We start from the raw sequence: 9,516 nt of genomic DNA on the forward strand, positions 1-9,516 counted from the left end.
TTCTTTATGTTTCTCTGTCTGTGTCAGAGCTGTTGGTGAGCAGTGCCAAAGCAGAGCTCACCCTGCAGGATGCAGTCAAGAACACTGCTCTTCATCTGGCCTGCAGTAAGGTGAGCATCCCCACATCAAGATGACGTTCATCTGAACAGTTGGCTCTCTCTGGTTGAAATTTTGGTCTGACATGTTTGACTCTGGTTTTTAAAGGGGCATGAAACCAGTGCTTTGTTGATATTGGAGAAGATTACAGACAGGAACCTCATCAACTCGACTAACGCAGCCTTACAGACGTACGTATGGTTCAGCTGTATTAATTGGGCCAGAAGAATTAGAAGAAGTGCACTATATAGGGAATAGTCTGGCATTTGGGAGCTATCCTCATTTGCTGCTGGCTAATCTGACGGTACTTTCTCCTCAGGCCGTTACACGTTGCAGCCAGAAATGGTCTGACGGTGGTGGTTCAGGAGCTACTAGTGAAGGGTGCTAGCGTGCTCGCAGTCGATTAGAATGGTAAGATCCATAACGCTAACACCGTTTTCTTCTGTACTTCTCTTCTCAATGTGTCCACAATTGTTTCTCTCTAGTCCACTGCTTGGTTATTGTCTTAACTTTGTATCTCCTAGCCTGCTGTTATTTCATGTTTTTCACCAAAAGTGTTATAGTAAACGGTGATGCTCCTGAAGTGACCCTCTGCTGTTCTGTTTGAACCCCTCAGGTTACACGCCTGCCTTGGCCTGCGCCCCCAACAAAGACGTGGCGGACTGCCTGGCGCTGATCCTGGCCACCATGATGCCCGTGTCCCCCTGCAACCCGGCGCCCAGCCTGTCCTTCAGTGCCATTAACCACTACACCACCAGCCCCTCCAAGAGTGTGACCTTCGACAGCCTGCCCGTGCTGCGCAGCGAGCACAGCTCCTACTGCAGCTTCAACAACATCGGCCACCGCGACCACGATGGAGGCTTCTACAAGGATGAGGAACTCAACGACTCAGACTCAGAGACATACTGAGGGGGGTGGTGGTCGCTGCCCAGGAGGGGAGCCAAGGGTAGGCGGATGGACAGTGAAGTGGGGCAGAGGCCACAAACAAATCCACACATACACACCGTGTCTTAAATCACCACAGCCAGCTTTGGGAGGGCACGAGCCGAGACAGTCCGCACAGGAGCCTTAAGAGTCCTGCAGATGGAGAGAGAGAAATGGAGGGAGGGAGGGAGAGGGGGAGGCACAACAGGCTGGCTGGCCACACTCATCCTCTCGTACCACCAGGTGTCCTTCCAGCAGATACTGGACTTCAGAGGAACTGCTGCTGCTATACCCCACCTTTACCTTTACCCACAAAGGTCCTAAACGGTAGAAACTGTCCAGCCAACAGACAGACGGACACCTTATGACGGCAATAACCTGTAGTCCAAGGGGATAGTAGCACTTCACTGAGTGAAAAACAGACATGGACCAAAAGATGTGGAAGAAGCCTTTTCAAAACCTGTTTTGACAGTAGAAATGGGATTGAGCGTTTTGGCCTGAGAAAAAACATAAGGAGTGATGTTTCATTTAAGTTTTATGAGAGTGATGGTCATGTTTATCCGCACACTAAGACAGTCAGAACGCACCTAGCCTCTTGTCTGTAATCCATGTGGGAGGAGGGGAAATCATTTATTTTTTATGAACAAACATTTTAATAAAATCATTCATGTCTTAAGCTCCTGACCCTCTGTGGGAACCAAAAAATCGTAGTATTTGCTCTCATGAGTAATTTCAAAGAATTTCCATCCCCAATGGCACCCTATTCCCTTTATAGTACACTACTTTTGACCAGGGCCATAGGGTTCTGGTCAAAAGTAGTGTACTCTATAAAGAATAGGGTGCCATTTAGATTTTGCATTTGTATGTGAGCGACAGGACTTTTTACATTTGCGTTATTAAACCTACCTGTCCTTTGCCCTCTAGAAAATATTAATTAATTAATTCTTTAATTAAATTAAATTATTAATTCATATATTCTTTCTTGTGATATTTATGTCATCATTTTGTGCCTTCTTTAGTTACTGAGGGGAGGTTAGGAGAGTAGGGGCAGCTGTATGAGCGAAAACAATGATGCACACTAAGTACTACAACGTTTGTGAAAAGCACTGATACTATTCCGAGGCATACGAGGGGGAAAACATGCCTCCCTTGGAGAGGAGAAACACTGTAAACCAATGGTAGGACAGCAGCATTTAGATTTTCTTCTGTTGAAAAAAATATATATATATATTATTTGTCTTGGTCTTATAATCAATGTATTTTGACAGGTTTTGCTTGCTTAACTTCTTCAAAAAAATTAAACCACTCAATCCTTTTATGTGATTGCTTGTTCAAACCCCCGTTTTTGTCTCTTTTTTAAAATAATTTTAACTGGAAATATGTACAATACATATGCTATGTTCGTCAAATCAGGATCAGGAGGTTCACAGGTTTTTTCGTGTCCTTTTTTTCTTTAAAAGGATGAAACTAGCATGTACATATGAAATAGTGACTGAATCGAAACTCCCATGAATTCTTTCAGTATCTGAAGATTGCTGTATATTTTATGAGTAATAAAATAAAGAAATGAGTTATGTTATTTAATAATGAACTATGGGTTATCTGTTTTATGTGACAACCGCAGTATCAATTTCTAGGTGACAGTGGTGCTAATCCCAAAAGAAAGGCTACATACAACAAGGAACAAGAAGTCTATTGGCAAAGTGATGAATATTGCATGTACCTTGGCCTAACGGTGTGGGTTATGTATTTTATTTTTCATGGCGTCCTCAACATTACAGTTTTAAGGGCAACTATAGCCTAAATTTGTTTACAACTCGCAGGATTTCCATACATGAGCTTTCAACAACACAGAGTGTTGCATCAGCACGAGATCGAAAGTGCGTCAAATCTGTACAGGTCATTGTTCCGTCATCACTGATAAACGTTGAAACTGATGAAAAACCGCTGGAGCAGTTCAGTCTAAACCTCCCTAGTGCTGGAGGATTGCGTTTGTTTTCGCTCTGGATGCGCGTTCATTTTGGCAAGGAAATGTGCTGATTTTGCAAGGAGATGGAGAATAAAGAGTTCAAGGTAGGCATGTTATTTATTTTTAAATCTTCAATTATATTAATTACTGTGGATTAAATATTGTTTAACAAATGAAATAATGTGCTATTCATGCTGTAATATCAAACTAGAAAGTCTATGGCCGGGGAGTCATGAGAGTTGGCTAAAGGTACAGTAGGGTCAAATGGGGGTCAAAGGTTATGACAGCACCTTCATGAATTCGTCCAAAATGGCACCCTATTCCCTATGTAGGCTAGTGTACTACTTTTGACCAGGAGCCATAGAAGGGTTGGCTGACGTCACGAAAATGATGCTCGCGCATCGATGGCCGGAAGTCGTGTATCTTGTTATGATTCTGAACCTCAGCTAACAACAAGCTGCCATGTGGGGAATCGTAGCTCTGTGGCATGTTTCAGCTTGTTGTATGGTGTTATTGATACCATGTCTTGTTTTGAGGTGTTTTGACTGATATCATGTCTATGCAATGACTCAAATTCGCTACCTAGCTAACCAACAACAACTGTAACAATGTATTTGAGACGAGTTCATTGTTCAAATGTATTTATGTTTGCATTAAACATTTAGAGACTAAATATAGTTTACATGTTGTCAACAGTCTAAGTCAAACCCTGTCTATTTTGCCCCATAGTTGCATGCCAGTTTTGTTGCTTAACAACCAACCCCTCTATAGAGTCCCACAGTGGAGGTGTGATAATACCCATAAAACCTAGCGGTCAAACAGGGACATGGTTCCAATCGTTTTTCCACCATTCATTTTTCCCATAGCCGATTTTAGAAACACATAAAATAAGGGCTGTATTTCGTGTAGGCTTACCCTGGCGTGACGTTTTTGTAACTATGTAAATCTCTCTCGGACAAGTTGACTTTTATCAGTATATTTACATTTTACATTTATATCATTTAGCAGACGCTCTTATCCAGAGCGACTTACAATGGTGCATTCAACAATTGGTGCATTCAACTTATGATAGCCAGTGGGACAACCACTTATTTTTCTTATTTTTTTTTTTATGGGGGGGAGGGGGGGGTAGAAGGATTACTTTATACTATTCCAGGTATTCCTTAAAGAGGTAGGGTTTCAAGTGTCTCCGGAAGGTGGTCAGTGACTCCGCTGTCCTGGCGTCGTGGGGGAGCTTGTTCCACCATTGGGGTGCCAGAGCCTGAAGGTAAGGAGGTGCCGTTCCCCTCACAGCTCCGTAGGCAAGCACCATGGTCTTGTAGTAGATGCAAGCCTCAACTGAGCGGGGTGACATGAGAGAACTTGGGAAGGTCGAACACCAGACGGGCTGCGGCGTTCTGGATAAGTTGTAGGGGTTTAATGGCACAGGCAGGGAGCCCAGCCAACAGCGAGTTGCAGTAATCAAGACGAGAGATGACATGTGCCTGGATTAGGAACTGTGCCGCTTTCTGTGTAAGGTAGGGTCGTACTCTGCAAATGTTGTAGAGCATGAACCTGCAGGATCGGGTCACCGTTTTGATGTTAGCAGAGAATGACAGGGTGTTGTCCAGGGTCACGCCAAGGCTCTTTGCACTCTGGGAGGAGGACACAATGGAGTTGTCAACCGTGATGGCGAGATCATGGAACGGGCAGTCCTTCCCAGGGATGAAGAGCAGCTCCGTCTTGCAGAGGTTCAGCTTGAGGTGGTGATCCGACATCCACACTGATATGTCTGCCAGACATGCAGAGATGCGATTCGCCACCTGGTTATCAGAAGGGGGAAAGGAGAAAATTAATTGTGTGTTGTCTGCGTAGCAATGATAGGAGAGACCATGTGAGGATATGACAGAGCCATGTGACTTGGTGTATAGAGAGAATAGGAGAGGGCCTAGAACTGAGCCCTGGGGGACACCAGTGGTGAGAGCACATGGTGCGGAGACAGATTCTCGCCACGCTACCTGGTAGGAGCGACCTGTCAGGTAGGACGCAATCCAAGAGTGAGCAGCGCCGGAGATGCCCAACTCGGAGAGGGTGGAGAGGAGGATCTGATGGTTTACAGTATCAAAGGCAGCGGATAGGTCTAGAAGGATAAGAGCAGAGGAGAGAGAGTTAGCTTTAGCAGTGCGGAGAGCCTCCATGACACAGAGAAGAGCAGTCTCAGTTGAATGACCAGTCTTGAAACCTGACTGGTTTGGATCAAGAAGGTCATTCTGAGAGTGATAGCAGGAGAGTTGGCTAGAGACGGCACGCTCAAGAGATTTGGAGAGAAAAGAAAGAAGGGATACTTACTTGTCTGTAGTTGTTGACATCGGAGGGATCGAGTGTAGGTTTTTTGAGGAGGGGTGCAACTCTCGCTCTCTTGAAGACGGAAGGGACATGGCCAGCGGTCAAGGATGAGTTGATGAGCGAGGTGAGGTGAGGTGAGGTAAGGGAGAAGGTCTCCGGAAATGGTCTGGAGAAGAGAGGAGGGGATAGGGTCAAGCGGGCAGGTTGTTGGGCGGCCGGCCGTCACAAGTCGCAAGATTTCATCTGGAGAGAGAGGGGAGAAAAAAGTCAAAGCATAGGGTAGGGCAGTGTGAGCAGGACCAGCGGTGTCATTTCACTTAATAAATGAGGATCGGATGTCGTCAACCTTCTTTTCAAAATGGTTGACGAAGTCATCCACAGAGAGGGAGGAGGGTGGGGGAGGAGGATTCAGCAGGGAGGAGAAGGTGGCAAAGAGCTTCCTAGGGTTAGAGGCATAGGCTTGAAATTTAGAGTGGTAGAAAGTGGCTTTAGCAGCGGAAACAGAGGAAGAGAATGTAGAGAGGAGGGAGTGAAAAGATGACAGGTCCGCAGGGAGTCTAGTTTTCCTCCATTTCCGCTCGGCTGCCCGGAGCCCTCTTCTGTGAGCTCGCAATGAGTCGTCAAGCCACGGAGCAGGAGGGGAGGACCGAGCCGGCCGGGAGGATAGGGGACATAGAGAGTCAAAAGATGCAGAAAGGGAGGAGAGGAGGGTTGAGGAGGCAGAATCAGGAGATCGGAGGGAGAAGGATTTAGCAGAGGGAAGAGATGATAGGATGGAAGAGGAGAGAGTAGCGGGAGAGAGAGAGCGAAGGTTGTGATGGCACATTACCATCTGAGTAGGGGCAGAGTGAGTAGTGTTGGAGGAGAGCGAGAGAGAAAAGGATACAAAGTAGTGGTCGGAGACTTGGAGGGGAGTTGCAGTGAGATTAGTAGAAGAACAGCATCTAGTAAAGATGAGGTCAAGCGTATTGCCTGCCTTGTGAGTAGGGGGGGACGGTGAGAGGGTGAGGTCAAAAGAGGAAAGGAGTGGAAAGAAGGAGGCAGAGAGAAATGAGGCAGAGACGTAGGGAGGTTAAAGTCACCCAGAACTGTGAGGGGTGAGCCATCCTCAGGAAAGGAACTTATCAAGGCGTCAAGCTCATTGATGAACTCTCCAAGGGAACCTGGAGGGCGATAAATGACAAGGATGTTAAGCTTGAATGGGCTAGTGATGTGACAGCATGGAATTCAAATGAGGAGATAGACAGATGGGTCAGGGGAAAAAGAGAGAATGTCCACTTTGGAGAGATGAGGATTCCTGTGCCACCGCCGCGCCGACCAGATGCTCTCGGGGTATGCGAGAACACATGGTTAGACGAGGAAAGAGCAGTAGGAGTAGCAGTGTTTTCTGTGGTAATCCATGTTTCCGTCAGCGCCAAGAAGTCGAGGGACTGGAGGGTAGCATAGGCTGAGATTAACTCTGCCTTGTTGGCTGCAGAACGGCAGTTCCAGAGGCTGCCAGACCACTAGGTTTTATGGGTATTATGACTCATACTGTGGGACTCTATAGGGCTCCAGCCAAAAGAAGTGCACTATATTGGAACTAGGGTGCTATTTCGGACACAAGCATAGATATGATGCATTATTATGTGACCATAGAAATAGAATCACTAGAAAGGATAGAGCCTATGACCTTGGCAATTTGACTGGTAAACTGAACTGCACACCTGATATGATGTTCTGGTGATTATATTTCTCTGAATATGATGCATTATGATGTGACAATGAGAGTTGGGTTAATGGTGCTCTCAAGGCAACTGGGAACTCGAAAAAAATAACTAGGTCAAATCATGACGTCCGTGATCTTCAGGTCGGAAAGTCGGAGCTCTAGAAAGATGCCAGAGTTTCCGACTTGGAATTCCTTTTTACATTTTGTGGTGGTTATTTTATCCCCTTTTTCTCCCCAATTTTTCGTGATATCCAATTGGTAGTTACGATCTTGTTACGATCTTGTCTCATCGCTGCAACTCCCCAGCGGGCTCGGGAGAGGTGAAGGTTGAGTCAGGCGTCCTCCAAAACATGACCCGCCAAGCCGCGCTGCTTCCGACTTGGAATTCCGAGTTGGATGACTGTTCAAAACGATTTTTCCCAGTCGGAGCTTGTTTTTTTTTCCTATTTCCCAGTTGTCTTGAACGCACTGAAGTCGGAAGTCAGAGATTTCCCAGTTGTTTTGAACACGGCAAAAGGCGACACAGTAGGTGACATCTAAACATGACTTTGTGCTGTCTTTCAGAGGTCAGAGGTCAATGGGAATGACCTCACCCTCATAGACCTGGATGACCCCATCAATGAAGCTGATGTTATGAAGGAAGTCAGGTAAGTGATTTACACTAATGACACATTTGTGACTGGTTACAGGATCACATAGGCCTACAGATACAGATTCAGTAGTAGGTCAAAGGTCACCGCCTATGGAGAGGTAGGCCCAGAGCCATGTATTTAGAGAGTTGGGACATTGAGATATAAACTCAGCAAAAAAAGAAACGTCCTCTCACTGTCAACTGCGTTTATTTTCAGCAAACTGAACGTGTAAATAACGCATCTCCCGAGTGGCGCAGTGTTCTAAGGCACTGCATCGCAGTGCTAGCTGTGCCACTAGAGATCCTGGTTCGAATCCAGGCTCTGTCGTAGCCGGCCGCGACCGGGAGACCCATGGGGCGGCGAACAATTGGCACAGCGTCGTCCAGGGTAGGGGAGGGAATGGCCGGCAGGGATGTAGCTCAGTTGGTAGAGCATGGCGTTTGCAACGCCAGGGTTGTGGGTTCGATTCCCACGGGGGGGCAGTATGAAAAAAAAAAATATATATATATAAAAAAAGAATAAAAATAAAATAAACAAATAAAACAATGTATGCACTCACTAACTGTAAGTCGCTCTGTAGCTCAACTGGTAGAGCACGGCGCTTTGTAACGCCAAGGTAGTGGGTTCGATCCCCGGGACCACCCATACACAAAAATGTATGCACGCATGACTGTAAGTCGCTTTGGATAAAAGCGTCTGCTAAATGGCATATTATATTATTATTATTATAAGAGCGTCTGCTAAATGACTAAAATGTAAAAATGTAATGTAAATATTTGTATGAACATAACAAGATTCAACAACTGAGACATAAACTGAACAAGTTCCACAGACGTGTGACTAACAGAACAAAGGGGGGGGGTCAAAATCTAAAGTAACAGTATCTGGTGTGGCCACCAGCTGCATTAAGTACTGCAGTGCATCTCCTCCTCATGGACTGCACCAGATTTGCCAGTTCTTGCTGTGATATGTTACCCCCTCGTCCACCAAGGCACCTGCAAGTTCCCAGACATTTCTGGGGGGAATGGCTAAATCCTAGCCCTCACCCTCCGATCCAACAGATCCAGGCTCTTCATGGCAGAACACTGACATTCCTGTCTTGCAGGAAATCACGCACAGAACGAGCAGTATGGCTGGTGGCATTGTCATGCTGGAGGGTCATGTCAGGATGAGCCTGCAGGAAGGGTACCACATGAGGGAGGAGGATGTCTTCCCTGTAACGCACAGCGTTGAGATTTCCTGCAATGACAACAAGCGTAGTCCGATGATGCTGTGACACACCGCCCAAGACCATGACGGACCATCCACCTCCAAATCGATCCCGCTCCAGAGTACAGGCCTTGGTGTATCGCTCATTCCTTCGACGATAAACACGAATCCGACCATCACCCCTGGTGAGACAAAACCGCGACTCGTCAGTGAAGAGCACTTTTTTGCCAGTCCTGTCTGGTCCAGCGACGGTGTGTTTGTGCCCATAGGCGACGTTGTTGCCGGTGATGTCTGGTGAGGACTTGCCTTACAACAGGCCTACAAGCCCTCAGTCCAGCCTCTCTCAGCCTATTACGGACAGTCTGAGCACTGATGGAGGGATTGTGCGTTCCTGGTGTAACTCGGGCAGTTGTTGTTGCCATCCTGTACCTGTCCCGCAGGATGTTCCGATCCTGTGCAGATGTTGTTACACGTGGTCTGCCACTGCGAGGATGATCAGCTGTCCGTCCTGTCTCCCTGTAGCTCTGTCTTAGGCGTCTCACAGTACGGACATTGCAATTTATTGCCCTGGCCACATCTGCAGTCCTCATGCCTCCTTGCAGCATGCCTAAGGCACGTTCACGCAGATGAGCAGGGACCCTGGGCATTTTTCT

General features: G+C 46.7%; 1 long non-coding RNA gene across 1 annotated transcript; it reads left to right on the top strand.

Annotated features, from left to right (window-relative positions):
* Nucleotides 1-263: 263 nt before the first annotated feature.
* Nucleotides 264-799, top strand: LOC311116939. Its single transcript, XR_014611527.1, has 3 exons — nucleotides 264-287; nucleotides 416-507; nucleotides 713-799. It is a non-coding gene; the product is annotated as an uncharacterized lncRNA (long non-coding RNA).
* Nucleotides 800-9,516: the final 8,717 nt, after the last annotated feature.

This window comes from Coregonus lavaretus (genome assembly GCF_964263955.1).
Source record: "Coregonus lavaretus genome assembly, contig: HAP1_SCAFFOLD_1309, whole genome shotgun sequence".
NCBI lineage: Eukaryota > Metazoa > Chordata > Actinopteri > Salmoniformes > Salmonidae > Coregonus > Coregonus lavaretus.